We start from the raw sequence: 26,926 nt of genomic DNA, 5'->3' as shown, positions 1-26,926 counted from the left end.
AAACCATACAGTTAAATGGATATTGAATAAACTGCTCCTGGATGACTTTTAGGTAAATAATAAATTTAAGGCTTATATCAAGATGTTCTTTGAAACTAATGAGAACAAAGATACAATGTACCAGAATTTCTGGGACACAGTTAAGGCAATGTTAACAGGGAAATTTATAGCACTAAATGCCCACATCGAAAAGTTAGAAAGATCTCAATTTAACAACATAACTTCACAACTAAAAGAACTGGAGAAGCAATAGAAAACCAACCCCAAAGCTAGCAGAAGACAAAAAAAACAACCAAAATCAGAACGAAACTGAAGGATATTGAGACACAAAAAATTCAAAAGATCAATAAATCCAAGATGTGTTTTTCTTAAAGAGTAATGAAATAAATAGACTGCTAGCTAGACTAGTGAAGAAGAGAGAAGATCTAAATAAACACACTCAAACACCAAGGGTGATAATACAACTGACCCCCACAGAAATACAAAGAAGTATCAGAGTATATTATGAACACCTATATGCAGATAAACTAGAAAATCTAGAACAAATAGATAAATTTCTGAACACATACATCCTCCCAAGACTGAACCAGGAAGAAATTGAATCCCTGAATATACCAATAACAAGCTCTGAAACTAAGTCAGTAACAAATAGATTACCAACCAAAAAAAAAAAAAGTCCAGGACCAGACAGATTAACAGATAAATATTACCAGTTGTATAAAGAACTGGTGCCATAACTGCTGAAACTATTCCAAAAAAAATTGAGAAGAAGGGACTTCTCCCCAACTCATTCTATGAGGCCAGCATCATTCTAATACCAAAAATTTGGTAGAGATACAACAAAGAAAGAAAACTTCAGGTCAATATCTTTGATGAACACTGATGCAAAAATCCTCAACAAAATGCTGGTCAACCTAGTCAAACAGCACATCAAAAAGATAATCCACCATGATCAAGTTGGCTTTATCCCTGAGACACAAGGTTAGTTCAACATATGCAAATCAATAAATATGATTCATCACATAAACAGAACTAAAGACAAAAACTACATGATTATTTCATTAGATGTAAAAAAGACTTTCAATAAAAATGCAACACGCTTTCATGTTAAAAACTCTAAATAACCTAGGTATTGAAGAAACATACCTCAAAATAATAAGAGCCATTTATGACAAACACAGCCAACATCATACTGAATGAGCAAAAGCTGGAAGCATTCCCCTTGAAAACCGTCATAAGACAAGGATGCCCTCACTCACCCTTCCTATTCAAGATAGTATTGGAGGTCCTAGCCAAGGCAATTAGACAAGAGAAAAAAAAAAAATAAAGGTTCCAAATAGGAAGAGAGGAAGTCAAACTATCCCAGTTTGCAGATAACATAATTATTTATCTAGAAATCCCCATAGTTTCAGTCATAAAGCTTTTTCAGCTGATAAGCAGCTGCAGTAAAGTCTCAGGATACAAAAACCAATGTGCAAATATCACTACCAATCATATACACCAACAGCAGTTAAGCTGGGAGCCAATCCCATTCACAACTGCCGGCTCCAAAATAAAATAACTAGAAATACAGCTAACCAGGGAGGTAAAAGATCCCTACAAGAACTACCAAACACTGCTCAAATAAATCAGAGATGACACATATAAATGGCAAAACATTCCATGCTCACGGATGGGAAGAGTCAATATAATTAAAACGGCCATACTGCTCAAAGCAATGTGTAGATTCAAAGCTATTCTTATCAAACTACCAATGATATTTTTCACAAAAACTAAAAAAAAAACTATTTAAAAAGGTATATAGAACCTAATAGAGCCTGAATAACCAAGGCAGTCCTAAGCAAAACAAACAAACAAACAAAACAACAACAACAACAAAAAAAACCCCTCGCTGTTCCAGCCTCTGGGGTGCATTCCAACCTTGCAGCCTGCGACCTGCAGAGAAAAAAATTACTTATTTTCTTGCCCCATACATACCTTGAAGCGAGCAAAAATAAATAAATTTTAACCATGAGGGAAATCGTGCACATCCAGGCCGGTCAGTGTGGCAACCAGATCCCCGTGCCAAGTTCTGGGAGGTGATCAGTGATGAACATGACGTCGACCCCACCGGCACCTACCATGGGGACAGCAACCTGCAGCTGGACCATATCTCTGTGTACTACAATGAAGCCACAGGTGGCAAATATGTTCCTCGTGCCATCCTGGTGGATCTAGAACCTGGGACCATGGATTCTGTTCACTCAGGTCCTTTTGGCCAGATCTTTAGACCAGACAACTTTGTACTTGGTCAGTCTGGGGCAGGTAACAACTGGGTCAAAGACCACTGCACAGAGGGAGCGGAGCTGGTTGATTCTGTTCTGGATGTGGTTTGGAAGGAGGAAGAGAGCTGTGTCTGCCTGCAGGGCTTCCAGCTGACCCGCTCACTGGGCGGGGGCACATGCTCTGGAATGGGCACTCTCCTTATCAGCAAGATCTGAGAAGAGAACCCTGATCACATCATGAACACCTTCAGTGTGGTGCCTTCACTCAAAGTGTCTGACACCGTGGTTGAGCCCTACAATGCCACCTCTTCATCCATCAGTTGGTAGAGAACACTGATGAGACCAATTGCATTGACAATGAGGCCCTCTATGATATCTGCTTCCACACTCTGAAGCTGACCACACCAACCTACGGGGATCTGAACCACCTCCTCTCACCCACCATGAACGGTGTCACCACCTGACTCCACTTCCCTGGCCAGCTCAATGCTGACCTCGGCAAGTTGGCAGTCAACATGGTCCCCTTCCCACGCCTCCATTTCTTTGTGCCTGGCTTTGCCCCTCTCACCAGCCATGAAAGCCAGCAGTATTGAGCTCTCACAGTGCTGGAACTCACCCAGGTGTTCCATGCCAAGAACATGATGGCTGCCTGTGACCCCCGCCACAGCCGATACCTCACTGTGGCTGCTGTCTTCCGTGGTCGAATGTCCATGAAGGAGGTCGATGAGCAGATACTTAACGTGCAGAACAAGAACAGCAGATACTTTGTGGAATGGATCCCCAACAACGTCAAGACAGCTGTCTGTGACATCCCACCACGTGGCCTCAAGATGGCAGTCACCTTCATCGGCAACAGCACTGACATCCAGGAGCTCTTCAAGCGCATCTCGGAGCAGTTAACTGCCATGTTCCGCCAGAAAGCCTTCCTCCACTGGTACACAGGCGAAGGCATGGACAAGATGGAGTTCACGGAGGCTGAGAGCAACATGAACTACCTCGTCTCTGAGCATCAGGAGTACCAGGATGCCACCGTAGAAGAGGAGGAGCATTTCAGGGTGAAGAGGCCGAAGAGGAGGCCTAAGCCAGAGCCCCCATCACCTCAGGTTTCTCAGTTCCCTTAGCCGTCTTACTCAACGGCCCCTTTCCTCTCCCTCAGAATTTGTGTTTGCTGCCTCTATCTTGTTTTTTGTTTTTTCTTCTGGGAGGGGAGTCTAGAACAGTGCCTGGCACATAGCAGGCACTCAATAAATACTTGTTTGTTGAAAGTCTCCTCTCTCTTTCCACTCTGGGAAACCTAGATTTCTGTCATTCTGGGTGACCCTGTATTTCCTTCTGGTGTCCATTCCTTCCATCTATCCAGTTAATATTTCCCTCTTAAAAATCTCCAAGAAGCTGGGTCTCATCCAGATCCCATTGAGAACCAACCAGGTGCTGAAAACCCATGTAGATAACGGCCACCATCCTAAGCCCAAAGTAGAAAATGGCAGAAGGTAGTGGATAGAAGTCACTATATAATGAAGGGAATGGGATTTCCTGTTCTAAAAGTTTTGGAGAGGGAAATCCAGGCTATTAAAGTCACTAATCTCTATGTATATCATTTTCCCATCTCAGCTTCAAGGGACGTGTCAGCAGTATTATCTCCTTTTTCAATCTCCCTCCAAGCTCTACTCTTTGGAGGAGTCTGTCCCACTCTGTCAAGTGGAATCTTTCCCTTTCCAACTCTACATCCCTTACTCGAACTCCTTTCCCCTGATCAGAGAAAGGAATCAAGGGCAGGGTGGGGGCGGTGGAGAAGAGACCAGCCTTGGTCCCTAAGCCTCCAGAAATGTCCTCTTAATCCCCACTTTTTATTACCCCCCCAAAAAGAATGAACATCCCTGACTGTGGAATGGTGTATACTGCCACATCAGTGTTTGAGTCAATCCCCAGAGGAGAGGGGAACCCTCCATCTTTTTTGCAACATCTTTATTCATTTTGCTGTTGCTTCCCCCTCCACACTTGGTTTTGTTCTATCCTACATTTTATATTTCTATTTTGTGTTGAACTTGTTGCTTTTTTTTATATATTGAAAAGATGACATCACCCAAAGAGCCAAAAATAAATGGAAATTGAAAAAAAAAAAAAAGCTGGAGGCATCATGTTACCTATCTTCAATGTATACTTCAAGGTTATAGTAACCAAAATAGCATGGTAGTGGTTCAGAAACAGACACATAGACCAACAAAACAAAACAGAGAACCCAGAAATAAGGCCACACACCTGCAACTATCTGATCTTTGACAAATATTAAAAAAAAAAAAAGCAATGGGGGAAAGCCCTCCCTATTCAATAAATGGTGCCAGGGTAACTGGATAGCCATATGCGAAGACTGAAACCGAACCTCTTTCTTTTATCCTCTGCAAAATTAACTCAAGATGGATTAAAGACTTAAATGCAAAATTCTAAACTATAAGACAACCTAGGCAATACCATTCTGAACATAGGAATGGTCAACAATGTCATGACGGAGTTGTCAAAAGCAATTGCAACAAAAGCAAACACTGACAAATAAGATGTAATGAAACTAAGAAGCTTCTGCACAGCAAAATAAACTATCAACAGAGTATGCAAACAACCTAGGGAATGGGAGAAAAGTTTTGCAAGTTGTGTATCTGACAAAGGTTGATATTTAGCGTCTATAAGGAATGTTAACAAATTTACAAGAAAAGTAGAAACAACTCCATTAAAAAGTGGGCAAAGGGCATAACCAGACACTTTTCATAAGACACTTTTCATAAGTGTCTTTCATAAGACACTCTTCATTTGACCAACAATCATATGAAAAAAAGCTCAATATCACTGATTATTAGAGAAATGCAAATCAAAATTACAACGAGATACCATCTCACACTAGTTAGAAGTGCTGTTATTAAAAAGTCAAGAAATAACAAATGCCGGCAAGCTTGCAGAGAAAAAGGAACACTTATACCCTGTTTGTGGGAGTGTAAATTATTTCAGCCCCTATGGAAGACAGTGTGGTGATTCCTCAGAGACCTAAAAACAGAAATATCATTCAACCCTGTAATTCCATTACTTGGTATATACCCAAAGGAGTAAAAGTTGTTCTATTATGAGACACATGATGTGCACATATGTTCATTGCAGCACTATTCACAATAGCAAAGACATGGAACCAATCTACATGCCCACCAATGGTAGAATGAATTTTAAAAATGTGGTACATATACGCCATGGAATACTTTGCAGCCATCAAAAAGAATGAGATCATGTCCTTGGCAGGAACACGGATGGAGCTGAAGGCCATTATCCATAGCAAACTAACACAGAAACAGAAAACCAAATACTGCACGTTCTTAATTATAAATGTAAGCTAATTTATAGGCACAGATGAAAACATATAGAGGAATAACACACACTGGGGCCTATCGGGGACTGCAGGATGGGAGCAAGGAGATGATCAGGAAAAATGACTAATGGGTGCTAGGCTTAATACCTGGGTGATGAAATAATTTGTACAACAAACCTCCATGACATAAATTTACCTATGTAACAAATCTGCATGTACATTCTGGAACTTAAACAAAAGCTAAATCAGAAAGAAGCTGTTAGCAGAGCGCAGCAAGCTTCAAAAATGAAAGATTAGGAAGAGGAATGATAAATTTATTTTTCAGGAAATCATAAAAAAGGCAATAACACCAGGTTTCAGTCAATAATTGCTTTTGCAGAAAAAGAAAATAAAATGTATATTATGTACTCATTTTTGTTTCTTTGATTCCTGGCCCATTCTAGAACACAGTTTTTAGCATAACCATTTAAACAACAAAGATTTGAACTCAAAAAGGAAAGAAGCAAACATCAAGTATTAACAATAGTAGCAGACACCTCTGGCATCAGTCAAATAGTCCTTACCAAAAGGCACCAGGATGTTTACAATGGTATTTTACTGGGAGAGTGAAGTCAGGACCAGCAGGGAATGCTGAGACTGCTAAGCCAGGGTTTCTTTCTTCTTTTCTTTCTTTCTTTCTTTTTTTTTTTTCTTTTGTGACAGTCTCGCTCTGTTGCCCAGGATGGAGTGCAGTGGTGTGATCTCGGCTCACTACAACCTCTGTCTCCTAGGTTCAAGCAATTCTCCTGCCTCAGCCTTCCGAGTAGCTGGGACTACAGGCATGCGCCACCATGCCAGGTTAATTTTTGTATTTTTAGTAGAGGTGGGGTTTCACCATGTTGGACAGGCTGGTCTTGAACTCCTGACCTCGTGATCCACCTGCCTCGGCCTCCAAAAGTGCTTAGATTACAAGTGTGAGCCACCATGCCCAGCTGCCAGGGTTTCTTATACTTGGAGTGGAAGAAGGCACCTAGAGCTGGAAATATCAATAGAGGTTGGCTCACAGTAATTCACTTTGAGAGATCATTTTGTCTCCTTACTGAAACATTTTCACCGCTTGTCTATTGAAGGGCAGACTGAAGAGGGCAGTTGAAACTCTCTAAGTGTTCTTGAAGTTCTAAAACCATTCGATTTTTATTATCTGTGGAACAAACACATTGCTGGTGAAAGGGCTATTTAGTTTGAAAGACATCAAATCTGCAAACTATCCTTTTGCCTTGTGGATTCCTCTGGTTCTGCATTGCCCATTTCCTAGACCGAAGTCCGGAAAAGTACTAGCCTTCATTTATCTTCTACAACAGATTATAGAGCACTATCATCTATTTTAGAGGACAGAAAGGTAGCACAATGCACTTTTTAAGTATATGGGATTTAGAAAGCCTTCTTGTGTTCAAATCCTCTCTCTACTACAAACTATTTGGAATTATTAGGCAAGTAACTATCTCTTTGTATTTCATATTTACCTTCTGTTAAAATAGTGATAATAGTGGAAATCTATTTTATATGATTGTTGTGAAGATTATATAAGATAATACAATGTAAAGTGCTTAGAATAGTGTTTACATAAACATTTGATTTTTAAAATTTACAGTACCTTCCTGAAACATTGAATGAAGCCGTAATATTCCACTGTGACTTAGCAGAACCAAGCAAATTCACCACCATGACTTCCATGTTAAATCTGCTTATTATCTTCATTATTCTATAATAGTGTCCATTTAATGTCTATCTGACAGCATACTATATTGAGGTGCTATTCTAGGCAATGGAGATGCACCAAGGAACAAACAGGGCTTTGCCCTCAATGTAGCTTATAGCCTACTATCGTACAATCTATAATCCAGTTTGAGAACAGATAATAATGAAACACACATGCATACACAAACACGCACACACACACACGTACATTTATATGTATATGTTAAAGTTGAGAAAAAATTGTGCTGTAGATCTCTAACGCATTGACATTTAAACCAATCCCTGCAGACCAGCAATAGGAAGAGGAGAAGGAGGATTATTCTATTCACAAGGAATTTAGAACTTGAAATGGAGCAGAGTGGACAAGAGGAAGAATAGCCTAAAGCAAGATTGAAGGAAATCCTTATTATTTAATAATATATAGACCATAAACAGTCTCTCTCTGTCACCAGGCTGGAGTGCAGTGGCACGATCTCGGCTCACTGCAACCTCTGCCTCCTGGGTTCAAGCAATTCTCCTGCCTCAGCCTCCCGAGTAGCTGGGACTACAGGCCTGCACCACCACATCCAGCTAATTTTTGTATTTTTAGTAGACACAGAGTTTCACCATGTTGGCCAGGATGGTCTCCATCTCTTAACCTTGTGATCCACCAGCCTTGGCCTCCCAAAGTGCTGGGATTACAAGCGTGAGCCACAGCTCCCGGCCTTAGGACACCACGTTTTTATTCAGGATGAATCGCTTTAGTAAATGGATAAGCTGCAGAGCTATATTCTGAGATAGAGAAAGCTAGGTGAGTACCATGTTTAAGGAGAAAAGCAAGAGTTCTGTTTTGAACCCATTAATTTCTAGATGCCTATGAGACATTTATGAAATGGTGTCGGGTAAACAGATGTATAAACACATGAGAAGTATGAGTGTGAACGAATTGGGCTGGAGATATCCATTTGGAAGGTGTCAACATGTAGATTATGTTACCGGTTGAAGTTAGTTGTTCAGGTTCTCTGTGTTTTGAACAAAGAATTGGACAAAATGAACAAGCAAGGCAGCCAAAGCACAGATTTATTTTAAACCAAAGTACACTCTACAGGGTGGGAACGGGCTCAAGCAAGCAGCTCAAGAGCTCTGGTTACAGAATTTTCTGGGGTTTACATACCCTCTAGAGATTTCCCATGGGTTCACGCTAGTGGCCCCATGACCAGTCTGATTGGTTGAAGAGTAGGCCTGCCACCAGACTGATTGGTTGCAGGAGTGGACCAGTCAGAGGTACTTTCATTCTCCAACTACCAGGCTGATTGGTTGCAAGAGTGGACCAATCAGAGGTACTTTCATTCTCCAACTGTCACGTGGCAACTGCCACACAGCAAAAGAAAGGGTTACAACTGCCAGGCAACAACTACCATGCAGAAAAAGGAGGGTTGAAAATGGAGTAGCCTCTGATATCCAGTCAGCATGAGTTGGCCTTAAGTTCCTTTCCTCCAGACCCTATTCTCCTGCCTCAGATTATTTTTAAAGACATGTGACTGAATTAAATAACCTAGGAAGAGTGTGTTGAGCAAATAAGGACCAGGACTGAGTTCCGGGGAACTGCGAACTGCAGCATTTAAATGTCACGTGGGGAAGATGACCAGAAGGTAGGAGGAATCAAGAAAAGTGCAACACCAAGAAAGCAAAGGTGAAAAATATAAATATATATATATATATATATATATATATATATATATATATATAAATTTTTTTTTTTTTTTTTTTTTTTTTAGAGACTGAGGCTCACTCTGTCTCCAGGCTGCAGTGCAGTGGCACAATCTTGGCTCACTGAAACCTCCACCTCCTGGGTTCAAGTAATTCTCGTGCTGCAGTCTCCCGAATAGCTGTGATTACAGGCACATGCCACCACACCCAGCTAATTTTTGGATTTTTCGTGGAGATGGGGTTTCACCATGTTGGCCTGGATGGTCTCGATCTCCTGACCTCATGTTCCGCCTGCCTCGACCTCCCAAAGTCCTGGGATTATAGGCGTGAGCCACCACACGCAGCCAGAAAGGTGAATATTTTGAAAAGTAGGTTGTGGTTATATGTGTCATGTGCTACTGAGAGGTAGAAGGAGTTTGGGGGAAAATATACCATTGGATTGGCACCATGGAGGTCACTGGTGACCTTGACAACGGCTATTTCAATGGAATGATAGGAACAGAAGTCAGTTTAGATGGACTGAGGAGTGAAAGGGAGATATGGAAGTGAATGTAAAGAGTCAGCAGCTGTTTTTGGAGGTTTGGGTATGAAGGAAGGTAAAAAGTAAAAATTTTTAACTGAAAGAGAATGTGGGACCCTGTGCGAATTTATTGTTGTTGAGAGTTTTATTGACGTATAATTCATATACCATTCAATTCACCAAATTGAAGTGCATAATTGTTTCAAATATATTAACAGAGTTGTGCAAAAAACACCATTATCATAATTTAGAACACGTTCATCATTCCCCAAATTTGTACTACCTACTCTTCCCACTCCCTTGTTCCTAGCAGTCACTGATCAAATTTTTGCCGCAATGGATTTCCCTATTCTGGATATTTCATATTGATGGGCTCACAAAATATGAAGTTTTTTGTATGTGTTCTTTCACTAAAGAATAAAGTGTTCATGGTTTATCCATGATGCTGAATGTACAAGTAATGCATTCCTTTTTATTCTTAAATAAAATCATTGTGAACTATACCAAATTTTAGTTATCAGTTAGTGGAAATTTTAGTTTTTTATGCTTTTGTTTATTATGAATAACACTGCCATGAACATTCATGTACAAATTTTTGCGTAGACATGTGTAGAATTCCTGCATCAATGGTAGTTCTGTTTAACATTTTGAAGAATTAATAAACTGTTTGCCAAAAAGCTGCACAACTTTACATTTCCACCTGTAATATATGATGGTTCCAATTTCTCCATATACTGACCAACATGTGTTATTGTGTGTCATTCTGATTATAGCCACTCCAGTGAATGTGAAGTGGTATTATGGTTTTGATTGCATTTTCTCTTATGACTAATTATGTCGAGCAGCTTTTCATATGCTTATTGGCCATTGATATATTCTTTGGAAAATTTATATTCTAATTCTACTTTACTTTTTAATTGGTTTGTTTGTCTTTTTATTATTGATCTGTAAGCCCCATTTATATGTTCTGAATTCTAGGCTCTTGTCAGATATGTGATTTGCAAATATTTTCTATTTTGTAGGTTGTCTTTTCCCTTCTATGACAGTGGCCTTTAATGCAAAAGTTTCTAATTTTGATGAAGTTCAATTTATGTATTTTTCTTTTATCACCTGTGCTTTTGGTGTTGTCTCTAAAAAAACAGCCTGATACAAGGTAATGAAGCTTTAACCCTGGTTTCCTCTAAGAGTTTTATAGTTTTAGCTCTTACATTTAAGTCTTTGATTCATTTTTAGTTAATTTTTTATATAGCGCAAGGCAGGGGTTCAATCTATTTGATTTACTTGTGGATGTTTAGTGGTTTCAGCACTATTTGTTGAAATGACTACCTTTTTACTTTTTTTTTTTTTTTTTTTTTTTGAGATGGAATCTCACTTTGTCACCCAGCCTGGAGTGCATTGGAATTATAGGCGCCTACCACCTAACCCGGCTAGTTTTGTTTGTTTTATTTTGTTTTGTTTAGTAGAGATGGGGTTTCACCATGTTGTCCAGGCTGGTCTCGAACTCCTGACCTCAAGTGATCCTCCCACCTTAGCCTCCCAACATGCTGAGATTACAAGTGTGAGCCAATGCACCTGGTCTGAAAAAACTATTCTTAACCTATAGAATAATCTTTCACCCTTATTGAATATCAGTTGATCATAGATGTGTAAGGTTACTTATATATTCTCAAGTCTGTTCAGTTGATCTTTATATCTAGCCTTATGCCAGTACTTGATGCCAGTCTTGATCACTGTAGCTTTGTAGTAGGTTTTGAAATTAGAAAATGTAAGTTCTTCAACTTTGTTCTTTTTTCAAGATTGTTTTGGCTATTATGGGTTCCTTAAATTTCTATATGCATTTTAAGTTCAGCATTTTCATTTCTGCAAAAAAACTCAACTGGGATTTTAATAAAGATTAATTGAATCTGCATTGATTTGGGGAGTATTGCCATCCTAACAATATTAATTCTTTCAACCCATGAGCATATAATATTTTTCCATTCATTTAGGTTTTCTTTATTTCTACGTTTCGTAGTTTTCAGTTTACAAGTTTCTTGCTTCTTTTGTTAAATTTGTTACTAAGTATGTTACTCTTTTTGATACTATTATGAATGGAATTTTTTAAGTTTCCTTCCATCATGGCTACTAGTGTATAGGAATAAAACTTATTTTATAAATACATTCATCTTATTTACCACAGTACTTGAAGTTTTAGGCAGTTAAATAATGCAACAAAAAGAATAAAAAGCATATGAATTGGGAAAAAAGAAAAACATTATAAGTGTACTAAATTACACTGACTTTTCCATTTTAAGCTTGTTAATTTTATATTATGTGACTTTTACATTAATTTAAACAAAGAAAATAGAAAAAAGAAAACAACAGTAAAAAAAGTCAGCCTAATTTGAAAATGAGCAAAAGACATAAACAAATGATATTTCACTGAAGAAGATATACAGATGACCAATTAGCATAGGAAAAATATTCAACGTTAATAGCCATCAGAGAAATGCAAATTAAAATCTCAATGAAATACAACTACACACTTCCCATAGTGACTAAGGTAAAATATTAATAAATAATAACTACATCAAATGCTGGTGAGGAGGCACAGACCCTGGATCACTCATACATTGCTGGTGGGAATGTAAAATAATATAGCCACACTGGAAAACAGCTTGACAATTTTTTGAAAACAAAGTATGCAAATACTCTGCAACTCAGTAATGACATTCTTGGACATTTTCTCTGGAGAAATGAAAACCTATTCACACAAAAACCTGTATCAGAATGTTATTAACAGCTTTGCTTGCTATGCTTAAAGAAACTGTAGCACATTTATATTATGTTTACTACTTAGCAATAAAATACATCATGAAACCACAGTGGTGGCTAATATTGAGCATCAACTTGATTAGGTTGAAAGATGCAAAGTATTATTCATGGGTGTGTCTGTGAGGGTGTTGGCCAAAGAAGATTAACATTTGAGTCAGCGGACTAGGAAAGGCAGACCCATCCTCAATCTGGGTGGGCACAATCTAATAAGCTGCCAGCACGGCAAGAATAAAAGCAGGCAGAAGAACATGGAAAAACTAGATTGGTTTAATCTTCTGGCCTACATCTTTCTGTCATGCTGAATACTTCCTACCCTTGAACATTGGAATCCAAGTTCTTCAGCTTTGGGACTCGGACTGGCTTCCTTGATCCTCAGCTTGCAGATGGCCTAATGTGGGACTTTACTCTGTGATTGTGTGAGTCAATATTCCTTAATAAACTCCTCTTTATATATACTTCTATCTTATTAGTTCTGTCCCTCTAGAAAACCCTAATACAAACGTTCATACCAGGAATGGTTCTAAAGGAACAGAGTATTAAGGATGGGGTTCTTTCATTGGTTTGGGGGTTTATGGAGATGGAATCTTAATATGATTAGACCCCAAAATGCTAAGGACTCTACTTCTAATAGTGTAAAGAACACTGATAGTCCTTGACATGAACTCTTTTGAGAGTTATGCAAAACAAATGCATTTGATATTCCTAAGAGTTTAGTGACTCTATACATAATACCTTTGACCATATGTGGAGAACCAAGGAATATAATGAAGTTGGTTGGTTGCCCCTAAGTTCACTGGACAAAGTGAGGAAAGAAAATGATAAACTCAGGGATTCTGTCTCCCAGCTTCAAAAGCACATACTGAGCCTCAAATCTTCTAAGATTGCCCTGAGCAAGAGTCTTATCTCCTGAAGAGAAAGAGCTGAAATTGTGGAAAATCAGACACAAGCTCTTATCATGATAGTGGGTGACCTGTAACGAAAGGTGCATGCACAACCTCACCAGTTGTCTACCATTAAATTGAGGTAATTGATTGGAAAAGAATGGGACCCTGAAACTTGAAATGGGGACATATGGGAAGACCCTGATGAAGCTGGGGACACTGAGCTTGTACACTTTGATGAGCCTTTATTGCCAGAGGAAAGAGCTTCCTTATCCCCGTGTTGGCAACATCCCCTCCCTGACGCATGCTGCCATCAGCCTTTTAATTTTTGTCTGAGAAGATAAACTCTGTACTGCCTGAGACAACAGTGATGGTCTCCCCTGAGGCAATTTCCAGGCAAGACAATGTTGATTCTTCTCAGGAAATGCACCCAACACCTGTTTGCTTCTAGGCCTATAACTTGACTAAAGTCCCGGCTGGCCCCTAGAGGAGAGTGTGATTCATGAGGAGGTGCATGACCCTCTAAAAGAACTGGCTGAGTTTTCTAGTCACATAAAGCAGAAACCTGGAGAACAGGCATGGGAATAGATATTAAGCATGTGGGATAATAGTGGAGGGAACATAAAGTTGGATAAGGCTAAATTAATTGATTTGGGCCAAATAAGCAGGGATTCTGCATTTAATGTTGTAGCTTGGGAGTTAAAAAAAGGCTCTAATAGTTAATTTGCTTGGTTAGCTGAAATATGGATTAAGAGATGGCCCACCATGAGCGAGCTGAAAATGCCCAACATTCTTCGGTTTAATGTAGAGGAAGAGATCCAAAGGTTTAGGGAGACTGGGATGCTGGAGTCAATTAGTCACATTTAGACCTATTCATCCCAGCTGGGAGGGTCCAAAAGATATACCCTTGACCAATGCTTTGTGGAATAGACTTGTGAAAGCAGCACCTGCATCCTTGAAGAGATTTGTGATTACTCTTCTCTGTATGCCAGATCTTACAGTGGGAACCCCATCACTCAACTACAAAATTTAAATGCAATGAGAATAATTGGATCCTAAGGTGGCAGTGCCCGAGTGGCAGCATTCAACCCTCAAAGGCAAGGTGGGCGTAGCTACCATAATGGACAGGAGAGGCAAAGCAGCAATCGGAATATTCTGATTCATATGGAACTATTGCATTGACTAATCATGGTATTCCCAGAAGTAAAATAGATAGGAAGCCTACTGCATTCTTGCTTAATTACATAAGCAGAAAACTTCCAGGTTGAGTGAACCAGAGGGTAATTTGAATTGTAAAAACAGAGAGTCATGGACCTTCAATCAATTACCAGACTTGGACCACTTTACAGACCCAGAATCCCTTGAATGAAGAGGAGGCCATATCCCTTTGAAGAAGGACCCCATTACATAACTGAAAATATATGCTGTTAACCTTCTTCCCATCCTTCCCCAAGGAGACCTCTGGCTCTTTATGAGGATAACTGTGAATTGGAGAAAGGCAAACAATCAGACATTTTGGGGACTGCTGGATACTGGCTCTGAGCTGACATTGATTCCTGGGAACCCAAAAAGTCATTGTGATCCTCCAGTTAATGTAGGAGCTTATGGAGATCAGGGAATTAATGGAGTTTTAGCTCATATCTGACCTATAGTGGATCCAGTGGGTCCCCAGACTCATTCTCTGGTCATTTTCTCAATGCCAGAATGTTTAATTGGCATAAAAATACTTAGCAGCTAGCAGAACTCCCACATTGGCTCCCTGACTGGCAGGATGAGGGCTATTACTGTGGGAAAAGCCAAATGGAAACCATTAGAGCTGTCTCTACCTAGAAAAAATAGTAAATCAAAAACAATACTGAATTCGTAAAGGAATTGCAGAGATTAGTGTCACCATCAAGGACTTGAAAAATGTGGGGGTGGTGATTCCCAGCACATTCCCATTCAACTATCGTATTTGGACTATGCCGAAGACAGATGGATCTTGGAGAATGACTGTGGATTATCATAAGTTTAACTAAGTGGTGAATCCAGTTGCAGCTGCTGTAACAGATGTGGTGTCATTGTTTGAGGAAATTAACACATCTCCTGGTAACTGGTATGTAGCTATTGATTTGGCAAATGCCTTTTTCTCCATTCCTGTCCATAAGGCCCAGCAGAAGCAATTTGCCTTCAGCTGGCAAGGTTAGAAATATAGGGGGCGGAGCAAGATGGCCGAATAGGAACAGCTCCAGTCTCCAACTCCCAGCGCGAGCGACACAGAAGACCGGTGATTTCTGCATTTTCAACTGAGGTACTGGGTTAATCTCACTAGGGAGTGCTGGACAATCGGTGCTGGTCAGCTGCTGCAGCCCGACAGCAAGAGCTGAAGCAGGGCGAGGCATCACCTCACCTGGGAAGCGCAAGGGGAAAGGAAATCCCTTTTCCTAGCCAGGGGAACTCAGACACACAACACCTAGAAAATCGGGTAACTCCCACCCCAATACTGCACTTTAAGCAAACAGGCACACCTGGAGATAATGTCCCACACCTGGCCGGGAGGGTCCCACGCCCACGGAGCCTCCCTCATTGCTACCACAGCAGTCTGCGAAATCGCGGCAAGGCAGCAGGGAGGCTGGGGGAAGGGCGCCTGCCATTGCTGAGGCTTAAGTAGGTAAAGCCGCTGGGAAGCTCGAACTGGGTGGAGCTCACAGCAGCTCAAGGAAGCCTGCCTGTTTCTGTAGACTCCACCTCTGGGGACAGGGCACAGATAACAACAAAAGCAGCAGAAACCTCTGCAGACGCAAACGACTCTGTCTGACAGCTTTGAAGAGAGCAGTGGATCTCCCAACACGGAGGTTAAGAGCTGAGAAGGGACAGACTGCCTGCTCAAGTGGGTCCCTGACCCCGGAGTAGCCTAACTGGGAGACATCCCCCACTAGGGGCAGTCTGACACCCCACACCTCACAGGGTGGAGTACACCCCTGAGAGGAAGCCTCCAAAGCAAGAATCAGACAGGTACACTCGCTGTTCAGCAATATTCTATCTTCTTCAGCCTCTGCTGCTGACACCCAGGCAAACAGGGTCTGGAGTGGACTTCAAGCAATCTCCAACAGACCTACAGCTGAGGGTGCTGACTGTGAGAAGGAAAAGTATCAAACAGGAAGGACACCTACACCAAAACCCCATGAGTACGTCACCATCATCAAAGACCAGAGGCAGATAAAACCACAAAGATGGGGAAAAAGCAGGGCAGGAAAGCTGGAAATTCAAAAAATAAGAGCGCATCTCCCCCGGCAAAGGAGCGCAGCTCATCGCCAGCAACGGATCAAAGCTTGATGGAGAATGACTTTGACGAGATGAGAGAAGAAGGCTTCAGTCCATCAAAATTCTCAGAGCTAAGGGAGGAATTACATATCCAGCGCAAAGAAACTAAAAATCTTGAAAAAAAAGTGGAAGAATTGATGGCTAGAGTAAGTAATGCAGAGAAGGTCAAAAACAAAATGAAAGAGATGAAAACCATGACACGAGAAATACGTGACAAATGCACAAGCTTCAGTTACCAACTCGATCAACTGGAAGAAAGAGTATCAGCGATTGAGGATCAAATGAACGAAATGAAGCGAGAAGAGAAACCAAAAGAACAAAGAAGAAAAAGAAATGAACAAAGCCTGCAAGAAGTATGGGATTATGTAAAAAGACCAAATCTACGTCTGATTGGGGTGCCTAAAAGTGAGGGGGAAAATGGAACCAAGTTGGAAAACACTCTTCAGGATATCATCCAGGAGAACTTACCCAACCTAGTAGGGCAGGCCAACATTCAAATCCAGGAAATACAGAGAACGCCACAAAGATACTCCTCGAGAAGAGCAACTCCAAGACACATAATTGCCAGATTCACCAAAGTTGAAATGAAGGAAAAAATCTTAAGGGCAGCCAGAGAGAAAGGTCGGGTTACCCACAAAGGGAAGCCCATCAGACTAACAGCAGATCTCTCGGCAGAAACTCTCCAAGCCAGAAGAGAGTGGGGGCCAATATTCAACATTCTTCAAGAAAAGAATTTTCAACCCAGAATTTCATATCCAGCCAAACTAAGTTTCATCAGTGAAGGAGAAATAAAATCCTTTACAGATAAGCAAATGCTTAGAGATTTTGTCACCACTAGGCCTGCCTTACAAGAGACCCTGAAGGAAGCACTAAACATGGAAAGGAACAACCGGTACCAGCCATTGCAAAAACATGCCAAAATGTAAAGACCATCGAGGCTAGGAAGAAACTGCATCAACTAACGAGCAAAATAACCAGTTAATATCATAATGGCAGGATCAAGTTCACACATAACAATATTAACCTTAAATGTAAAAGGACTAAATGCTCCAATTAAAAGACACAGACTGGCAAACTGGATGAAGAATCAAGACCCATCAGTCTGCTGTATTCAGGAGAACCATCTCACATGCAGAGACATACATAGGCTCAAAATAAAGGGATGGAGGAAGATTTACCAAGCAAATGGAGAACAAAAGAAAGCAGGGGTTGCAATACTAGTCTCTGATAAAACAGACTTTAAACCATCAAAGATCAAAAGAGACAAAGAAGGCCATTACATAATGGTAAAGGGATCAATTCAACAGGAAGAACTGACTATCCTAAATATATATGCACCCAATACAGGAGCACCCAGATTCATCAAGCAAGTCCTTAGAGACTTACAATGAGACTTAGACTCCCATACAATAATAATGGGAGACTTCAACACTCCACTGTCAACATTAGACAGGTCAACGAGACAGAAAGTTAACAAGGATATCCAGGAATTGAACTCATCTCTGCAGCAAGCAGACCTAATAGACATCTATAGAACTCTCCACCCCAAATCAACAGAATATACATTCTTCTCAACACAACATCGCACTTATTCCAAAATTGACCACATAATTGGAAGTAAAGCACTCCTAAGCAAATGTACAAGAACAGAAATTATACTAAACTGTCTCTCAGACCACAGTGCAATCAAACTAGAACTCAGGACTAAGTAACTCAATCAAAACCACCCAACTACATGGAAACTGAACAACCTGCTCCTGAATGACTACTGGGTACATAACGAAATGAAGGCAGAAATAAAGATGTTCTTTGAAACCAATGAGAACAAAGATACAACATACCAGAATCTCTGGGACACATTTAAAGCAGTGTGTAGAGGGAAATTTATAGCACTAAATGCCCACAAGAGAAAGCAGGAAAGATCTAAAATTGACACTCTAACATCACAATTAAAAGATCTAGAGAAGCAAGAGCAAACACATTCGAAAGCTAGCAGAAGGCAAGAAATAACTAAGATCAGAGTAGAACTGAAGGAGATAGAGACACAAGAAACCCTCCAAAAAATCGATGAATCCAGGAGTTGGTTTTTTGAAAAGATCAACAAAATTGACAGACCACTAGCAAGACTAATAAAGAAGAAAAGAGAGAAGAATCAAATAGATGCAATAAAAAGTGATAAAGGGGATATCACCACCGACCCCACAGAAATACAAACTACCATCAGAGAATACTATAAACACCTCTACGCAAATAAATTAGAAAATCTAGAAGAAATCGATAATTTTCTGGACACTTACACTCTTCCAAGACTAAACCAGGAAGAAGTTGAATCCCTGAATAGACCAATAGCAGGCTCTGAAATTGAGGCAATAATTAATAGCCTACCAACCAAAAAAAGTCCAGGACCAGATGGATTCACAGCTGAATTCTACCAGAGGTACAAGGAGGAGCTGGTACCATTCCTTCTGAAATTATTCCAATCAATAGAAAAAGAGGAAATCCTCCCTAACTCATTTTATGAGGCCAACATCATCCTGATACCAAAGCCTGGCAGAGACACAACAAAAAAAGATAATTTTAGACCAATATCCCTGATGAACATCGATGTAAAAATTCTCAATAAAATACTGGCAAACCAGATTCAGCAGCACATCAAAAAGCTTATCCACCATGATCAAGTGGGCTTCATCCCTGGGATGCAAGGCTGGTTCAACATTCGCAAATCAATAAACATAATCCAGCATATAAACAGAACCAAAGACAAGAACCACATGATTATCTCAATAGATGCAGAAAAGGCTTTTGACAAAATTCAACAGCCCTTCATGCTAAAAACGCTCAATAAATTCGGTATTGATGGAACGTACCTCAAAATAATAAGACCTATTTATGACAAACCCACAGCCAATATCACACTGAATGGGCAAAAATTGGAAAAATTCCCTTTGAAAACTGGCACAAGACAGGGATGCCCTCTCTCACCACTCCTATTTAACATAGTGTTGGAAGTTCTGGCTAGGGCAATCAGGCAAGAGAAAGAAATCAAGGGTATTCAGTTAGGAAAAGAAGAAATCAAATTGTTCCTCTTTGCAGATGACATGATTGTATATTTAGAAAACCCCATCATCTCAGCCCAAAATCTGCTTAAGCTGATAAGCAACTTCAGCAAAGTCTCAGGATACAAAATTAATGTGCAAAAATCACAAGCATTCTTATACACCAGTAACAGATAAACAGAGAGCCAAATCAGGAATGAACTTCCATTCACAATTGCTTCAAAGAGAATAAAATACCTAGGAATCCAACTTACTTGGGATGTAAAGGACCTCTTCAAGGAGAACTACAAACCACTGCTCAGTGAAATAAAAGAGGACACAAACAAATGGAAGAATATACCATGCTCATGGATAGGAAGAATCAATATCGTGAAAATGGCCATACTGCCCAAGGTTATTTATAGATTCAATGCCATCCCCATCAAGCTACCAATGAGTTTCTTCACAGAATTGGAAAAAACTGCTTTAAAGTTCATATGGAACCCAAAAAGAGCCCGCATCTCCAAGACAATACTAAGTCGAAAGAACAAAGCTGGAGGCATCACGCTACCAGACTTCAAACTATACTAGAAGGCTACAGTAACCAAAACAGCATGGTACTGGTACCAAAACAGAGATATAGACCAATGGAACAGAACAGAGTCCTCAGAAATAATACCACACATCTACGCCATCTGATCTTTGACAAACCTGAGAGAAACAAGAAATGGGGAAAGGATTCCCTATTTAATAAATGGTGCTGGGAAAATTGGCTAGCCATAAGTAGAAAGCTGAAACTGGATCCTTTCCTTACTCCTTATACCAAAATTAATTCAAGATGGATTAGAGACTTAAATGTTAGACCTAATACCATAAAAACCCTAGAGGAAAACCTAAGTAGTACCATTCAGGACATAGGCATGGGCAAAGACTTCATGTCTAAAACACCAAAAGCAACGGCAGCAAAAGCCAAAATTGACAAATGGGATCTCATTAAACTAAAAACTTCTGCACAGCAAAAGAAACCACCATCAGAGTGAACAGGCAACCTACAGAATGGGAGAAAATTTTTGCAATCTACTCATCTGACAAAGGGCTGATATCCAGAATCTACAAAGAACTCAAACAAATTTACAAGAAAAAAACAAACAGCCCCATCAAAAAGTGGGCAAAGGATATGAACAGACATTTCTCAAAAGAAGACATTCATACAGCCAACAGATATATGAAAAAATGCTCATCATCACTGGCCATCAGAGAAATGCAAATCAAAACCACAATGAGATACTATCTCACACCAGTTAGAATGGCGATCAGTAAAAAGTCAGGAAACAACAGGTGCTGTAGAGGATGTGCAGAAATAGGAACACTTTTACACTATTGGTGGGATTGTAAACTAGTTCAACCATTATGGAAAACAGTATGGCGATTCCTCAAGGATCTAGAACTAGATGTACCATATGACCCAGCCATCCCATTACTGGGTATATACCCAAAGGATTATAAATCATGCTGCTATAAAGACACATGAACACGTATGTTTATTGCAGCACTATTCACAATAGCAAAGACTTGGAATCAACCCAAATGTCCATCAGTGACAGACTGGATTAAGAAAATGTGGCACATATACACCATGGAATACTATGCAGCCATCAAAAAGGATGAGTTTGCGGCCTTTGTAGGGACATGGATGCAGCTGGAAACCATCATTCTTAGCAAACTATCACAAGAACAGAAAACCAAACACCACATGTTCTCACTCATAGGTGGGAACTGAACAATGAGATCACTTGGACTCGGGAAGGGGGGCATCACACATCGGGGCCTATTATGGGGAGGGGGAGGGTGGAGGGATTGCATTGGGAGTTATACCTGATGTAAATGACCAGTTGATGGGTGCAGCACAGCAACATGGCAGAAGTATACATATGTAACAAACCTGCATGTTATGCACATGTACCCTAGAACTTAAAGTATAATCATAAAAAAAAAAGAAATATACCTTTACTGTCTTACCTCAGAGGTATATCAACTCTTCTGCTTTGTGTCATAATCTTGTTTGGAGAGACCTTGATTGATTTTCCCTTACATAAGATATCACACTGGTCCGTTACACTGATGACATTGTGATTGGATCCAGTGAGTGAGAAATAGCAAACACACGGGACTTATTGTGAGACGTTTGCATGCCAGAGGATGGGAAATAAATTTAACTAAAATTCAGTGACCTTCTAGCTCAGTAAAATTTATAGGGATCCAGTGGTATGGGACCTGTGGTGATATTTCTTCTAAGGTGAAAGATAAGTTGCTGCATTTGGCTCCTCCTACAACCAAGAACAAAGCAGAACACCTAGTGGGCTCATGTGGATTTTGGAGGCAACACATTCCTCATTTGGATGTGTTACTCTGGCCTATTTATTGAGTGACTGAAACAGCTGCCAGTTTTGATTGGGGTCTAGAACAGGAGAATGTTCTGCAATAGGTCCAGGCTGCTGTGCAAGCGTCTTTGCCACTTTAGTCATATGACCCAGCAGATCCAATGGTGCTTGTTTGATGCGTTTGGCAGACACCTATAGGTGAGTCAAAGTGGAAGCCTCTAAGATTTTGGAGCAAGGCCGTGCCACCTTTGCTGACAACTACTCTCTTTTTGAGAGACAGCTCTTGGCCTGTTACTGGGCCTTGGTAGAAATTGGACATTTGACTATGGGTCATCAAGTCACCATGTGACCTAAACTGCCTATCATGAACTGGGTGCTTTCTGACCGATTTAGCCATAAAGTGGGATGTGCACAGCAGCATTCTATCATCAAATGGAAGTGGTATATATGTGATCTGGCTTGAGCAGGTCCTGATGGCACAAGTTACATGAGGAAGTGGCTCAAATGCCCATGGTTCCTACTCCTGCCACCCTGCCTTCTCTCCCCTAGCTTTCACCGATGGCCTCATGGGAGGTTACCTATGATCAGTTGACAGAGGAAGAGAAGAGTAGGGGCTGGTTTACAGATGACTCTGCATGATATGCAGGCACCACCTGAAAGTGGACAGCTGCAACACTCCAACCCCATTCTGGGACATCCCTGAAGGGCAGTGGAAAAGGGAAATCTTTCCAGTGGGCAGAACTTTGAGCAGTGCACCATATTGTGCACTTTGCTTGGAAGGAGAAATGGCCAGATGTGCGATTATATACTGAGTCATAGGCTGTAGCAAATGGTTTGGCTAAATTGTCAGTGACTTGGAAGAAGAAAGATTGGAAAATTGATTACAAATTTGGGGAAAAGGTATGTAAATAGACCTCTCTAAGTGGTCAAAAACTGAGAAGAAATTTGTATCTAACGTGAGTGCTCACCAAAGGGTGACCTCAGCAGAGGAGGATTTTAATAATCAAGTGGATATTATTATTTGTTCTGTAGATACAATTCAGCATCTTTTCTCAGCCACCCCTGCCATTGCCCAATGAGTCCATGAACAAAGTGGCAATATTGGCAGGGATGGAGGTTATGCATGGGCTCAGCAACATAGATTTCCACTCTCCAAGGCTGATCTGGCTGCAGCCACTGATGAGTACCTAATTTGTCAACAGCAGAGAGACCAACACTGAGTCCTCCATATGGCACTATTCCTCGGTGTGATTAGCCAGCTTCTTGGTGGCAGGTTGATTATATTGAACCTCTTCCATCATGGAAAAGCCAGTAGCTTGTCCTTACTGGAATAGACACTTACTCTGGATATGGGTTTGCCTATCCTGCATGCAGTGCTTCTGCCAAGACTACCATCTGTGGACTCACAGAATGCCTTATCCACCGTCATGGTATTTCACATAGCATTGCCTCTGACCAAGGCACTCACTTTACAGCTAAGAAAGTGCAGCAATGGGCTGATGCTGAGGAATTCACTGGTCTCACCGTATTCTCCATCATCCTGAAGCAGCTGGATTGATAGAACAGTGGAATGACCTTTTGAAGTCACAATTATAATGCCAACTAGGTGACAATACTTTGCAGGGATGTGGCAAAGTTCTCCAGAAGGCTGTGTTTGCTCTGAATTAGCATGCAGTGTATGGTACCTATTCTCCCATAGCCAAGATTCAAGGATCCAGGAATCAAGGGGTGGAAGTGAAAGTGACACAACTTACCATCACCCCTAATGACCTAGTAGAAAAAATTTTGCTTTCTGTTCCCACGACATTGCGTCTTGCTGGCCTACAGGACTTAGTTCTAGAGGGAGGAATGCTGTCACCAGGAGATACCACCAGATTCCAATAAACTAGAAGTTAAGATTGCCACCTGGCCATTTTGGGCTGCTCCTACTTCTAAGTGAAGAGGCTAAGAAGTGAGTTACCGTAGTTACAGTGTAGGCTGGCGTGATCGACCTTGACTTTAAAGATGAAATCAGTCTACTACTCCACAAAGGAGGTAAGGAAGAGTATGCATGGAATACAGGAGATCCATTAAGGCATCTCTTACTATTACCATGCTCAATGATTAAGGTCAATGGGAAAATAGAACAGCCCAATCCAGGAAGAACTACAAATGGCACAAACCCTTCAGGAATGAAGGTTTGGGTCACTCTACCAGGCAAAAAACCATGACCTGCTGGGGTACTTGCTGAAGGCAAAGGGAATACAGAATGGGTAGTAGAAGAAGGTAGTTATCAATACCAGCTATGACCACCTGACCAGTTGCAGAAACAAGGACTGTAATTATCATGAGTATTTCCTCCTTCTTTTGTTAAGAACATGTTTGTGCATGTATACACTTGTACTAAGAAAATATTTTCATTTTATTTTCTTTCTTTTTTGTTTATCATGTGACATCACATTTATTGACTTCATATCAACCATTAAGTGTTGTTAACTTTATGCAATAATATTTGGGTTGGGGATTGGTGCATTTCTGGTTGTAGGAAGAATAGCTGTATTATGTTAGGTGTAATTATGAACTTTTTATTGTCTTTATTTGAAGATTGTATATAATTTCAGGAGATGTGTATGGTTCAAGTTGACAAGGTGTGAACTTTTGATGGTAAATATTGAGTGCCAACTTGTTTGGATTGAAGGATGCAAAATGTTGTTCTTGGGTGCGTCTGTGAGAGTGTTGCCAAAAGAGATGAATGTTTGAAGTAGTGAACTGGGAGACACAGGCCCACCCTCAATCTGGGTGGGCACCATCTAATCAGCTGCCAGCATGGCTAGGATAAAAGCAGGCAGAAGAACATGGAAATGGTAGACTGGCTTAAGTCTTCTGACCTACATCTTTCTCCTGTGCTGGATTCTTCTTGCCCTGAAATGTTGGACTCCAGGTTCTTAACCTTTTGGACTCTTGGACCTTCGACCCCAGACTGAAGGCTACACTCTCTGCTTCCCTACTTTTGAGGTTTCATGATTGGGACTGGCTTCCTTACTCCTTAGTTTTCAGATGACGTATTGTGGGACTTCATCTTGTGATTGTATGAGCCAATACTCCTTTATAAACTCCCTTTTATATATACACCTATACTATTAGTTCTGCCCCTCTAAAGAACCCTAATACATACAGCTACACAATAACCTGCAAATAAGGTCTGCTTTGCTCCCTCCAGAATCGTTGACTGAGGTACCACACTGGAAATGTGGGCTGCCATCTTGAAAACCACTGCTGAGCCAATGAGAAAGGGAAAAATGAAAAATAAAAAATGTCTCAATGTTTTAATTATTTTTAAGTTGCTTTTGTCTTTACTTGGTGTCCACTTGTTTGTTATAAACATGTGACTGTTTTACAGAGTCTGAAAAATTTTGTTCTGACAGTTTCTATTTTCATGTAAATGTCTATGTGGATGAATAGGAGCTTAGAATTGCTTGCTCAGTCATTTTGCTGACATCACTTGTTGGGTTACATTTTGTGTCTTAAGATAACGAGGTCACTTCATTATACTTACTCCATGCTCTCACTTCCATGCTGGTCCCTGTTTGTTCTGTTCTCTTCTAGCTGCTACAGCTCCCTACACCCAGATTCACTTATAAATAGACAGCCAAGATCACATAACTAGTAAGGGATCAACAGGCAGGATTAAAATCCCTATCTGTTTGTAGTCAAAGTACTTTTCTTTATCCTTTTTGTCCTCACCTCCATCCAAAATTATGTGTGCTTTTCACACAATTTCTGTGAGTGGTGGGCTTATTTATACCCCTGCCTTTATTATTCACTGTATTAGTCTGTTCTCACACTGCTAATAAAAATACATACCCCAAACTGGGTAATTTATAAAGAAAAAGAAGTTTAATGGACTCACAGTTCTACATAGCTGAGGAGGCCTCACAATCATGGAGGAAGGTAAAGGAGGAGAAAGGCATGTCTTACATGACAGCAAGCAAAAAGAGCCAGTGGAACTTCCGTTTATAAAACTATCAGATCTTTTGAGACTTATTCACTATAACGAGAAAGACTTGCTCCCATGATTCAATTACCTCCCACTGGGTTCCTCCTACAACATGTGGAAATTATGTGAGCTACAATAAAGATGAGATTTGGGTGGGGACACAGCCAAACCATATTATTCACTCATTCATTGGGCGCACAGACATTTTGTTTCTATTGCATGCCATTTACTGTGAGACGTACAAGGAATACAGTAATAAAAATAAAAGTTTTGCTTGAAGGTTCAGCCTTGGCTAGATCCAGGGCAATAGAGACCTAGAGATAGAGTATGGAGCCACCTTAAGTATCTTACTTTTTGAAGTTTAACAACAGTCACTGTTCAGAACTCGTCCTCAGCCCTTAATTTTGAACTCCAAATTCATTTCTGGAGTTCAATCTCTTCCTGTCGCTCTGTGAACCTGCTTTCTCTTGCTACCAGAATGTGAGACCTTGCCCAGCTTAAGACTGCCATGTCCGCATGTCTTTCACCCCATACTCCAGTTGCTATTGTTATCACATAGAGACATCTCTCATTATATGAATTCAATCATCTTTTAAATCCATGCTGGATAGTACATTTTTGAATTGTGAGAACTACACTATAGTGTCGCAATCCATTTTTTTGTGGCTTATAACAGATCACCCCAAACTTGGTAATTTTTAAGAAAAAGGAATATATTTCTCTGGTTATGGAGTCTGGGAAGACTAGTTTTGAGGGGGAAAAAACTGGAGAGAGCCTTCTTGCTGGTGGAGACTCTCTACAGTGTTCTGAGGTGGTGAAGGAAATTACATAGCAAAAATTGGAGGTTGAGAATGTTAATGTGCTAGGTCAGGCCTCTCATCTGTTCTTATAAAGCCACCAATTCCCATTTGATGATAACTGATTAATACATTAACCCATTAATCCATGAATGAATTAAACCATTCATGAGAACAGAACCC

At 40.4% G+C, this 26,926-nt stretch overlaps 1 pseudogene; it reads left to right on the top strand.

Annotated features, from left to right (window-relative positions):
• The first annotated feature begins 1,938 nt into the window (after positions 1-1,938).
• LOC105476693 (tubulin beta chain pseudogene) lies at positions 1,939-3,483 on the top strand (annotated as a pseudogene).
• Positions 3,484-26,926: the final 23,443 nt, after the last annotated feature.

The sequence above is a fragment of the Macaca nemestrina genome, chromosome X (genome assembly GCF_043159975.1).
Source record: "Macaca nemestrina isolate mMacNem1 chromosome X, mMacNem.hap1, whole genome shotgun sequence".
NCBI lineage: Eukaryota > Metazoa > Chordata > Mammalia > Primates > Cercopithecidae > Macaca > Macaca nemestrina.
The sequence above is the reverse complement of the archived record's forward strand: the minus strand, read 5'-3'. Positions and strand labels throughout refer to the sequence as shown.